The following is a 1368-nucleotide window of genomic DNA, read 5'->3' as shown; positions in this document are numbered from 1 at the left end:
TAATGAGAGCTGATTTTCTTTTTATGCCATGCCTCCGGGACAAGACATGGCGAATAGAGAGACAGTGCTGTTTTCCTTTTTTTAAAAATTGTATTCATGTTTTATATGCTCTTAACATTTTTCTTTTTTTTTTTTCCTGATCCCCCCCGTAGTCTACGACAAAGCCTACGCAGAATTCCAGAGACTCAAGTAAGATAACCAGTGCATCAGACCACCACATGGCTTTCCACGTCCTAAATGTTTAGAAATGCAAAGCATGTGAGCTGTACATCAGTGTTTGGGTAAAATATTAATGTCTGCTAATGAACTCAACATTGCTATTCTTCTTTTGCCCTTCAGAGCGGAAGCATATGCTGAAAAGAGTGAGTATACTCAATCACTCCTGACACTCTCGGGGGTCCTGCTTTGATATGTAATTATATTCCTAAAATTAACTTTGTGATGTTTTCATTGTCAGATCGTGGCAAAGTGGTTGGTGGTCTTCCTGATGTTGTGACTATCATGGAAAAGAAGGTTTGTTTAAGCTTGTTATGTGCGAGCCATAACGTAGTGAAAAATAGATCACAATGCATAAAGAAATTGAATTTTCTGATCTGACTTCTCATGAAAATCATGTCGAAAAGACCGCAATATATATATATATATATATATTTACTAACAATATGTATATATAACACTATTTATAACACTAACAAATTAAAACCACAGAGCAACGCAAATAAGAATAGAAATTATGTTCTGACCAAAAAAATATTACCAAATCTAATATTTCAGCTTCTTCAAAGTCATCACCCTTTGTCTAGATTCCAGCTCTGCTTATTCTGGACGTTCTCTAACTGAAGGTGGAATTCTTTTTAAACAAATTTCGCAAAGTTCACATGTATGCTGGACATTTGTTGGCTGCTTCTCCCTCACTATCTGCTCCAACTCATCCAATAAAAACGGGTTTGTGAAGTTGGCACAATTTATATTTGTCTATAAACCTAATTTCAGGAATTTAGGCAAAAGCCTTTAGATCAAAAGGTTTTTAAGATCATAAGAAACTAATTCAGCTAAGTGTGTCCAAACTTTTACTCCGCCTAACGGTGTATCCAATCTTGGCTTGAGGTTAGCGTGGTACTATAGCTTACTGACCTTGTCTATCTGAAGTTGCAACCAATCTTTCAACTGCAATGTTTTGACCACACCAGTAAAGCTGGTAAACTCAGTAAACCCAGGCATTTTTGCATTACGGAATAGCCTGAAATGGACTTTTTACATAAAGCAAACTGAAATAACTACTAATTAACTACTAACTAATTAGTCCCGTAGACTTCCGGTGAATTACGAAGACCCATAGACTTCCGGTGACTTACGAAGACCCATAGA

The 1368-nt window shown here is 36.4% G+C and overlaps 1 long non-coding RNA gene across 1 annotated transcript; it reads left to right on the top strand.

Annotated features, from left to right (window-relative positions):
* Positions 1–132: 132 nt before the first annotated feature.
* LOC107682934 (uncharacterized) lies at positions 133–513 on the top strand. The gene is made up of 3 exons (XR_001633626.1): positions 133–189; positions 340–362; positions 458–513. It is a non-coding gene; the product is annotated as an uncharacterized LOC107682934 (long non-coding RNA).
* Positions 514–1368: the final 855 nt, after the last annotated feature.

The sequence above is a fragment of the Sinocyclocheilus anshuiensis genome, unplaced genomic scaffold (genome assembly GCF_001515605.1).
Source record: "Sinocyclocheilus anshuiensis isolate Anshui unplaced genomic scaffold, SAMN03320099.WGS_v1.1 C32735046, whole genome shotgun sequence".
Taxonomy (NCBI): Eukaryota; Metazoa; Chordata; class Actinopteri; order Cypriniformes; family Cyprinidae; genus Sinocyclocheilus; species Sinocyclocheilus anshuiensis.
Note: the sequence above shows the minus strand (reverse complement) of the source record. Positions and strands in the feature narration are given on the sequence as shown.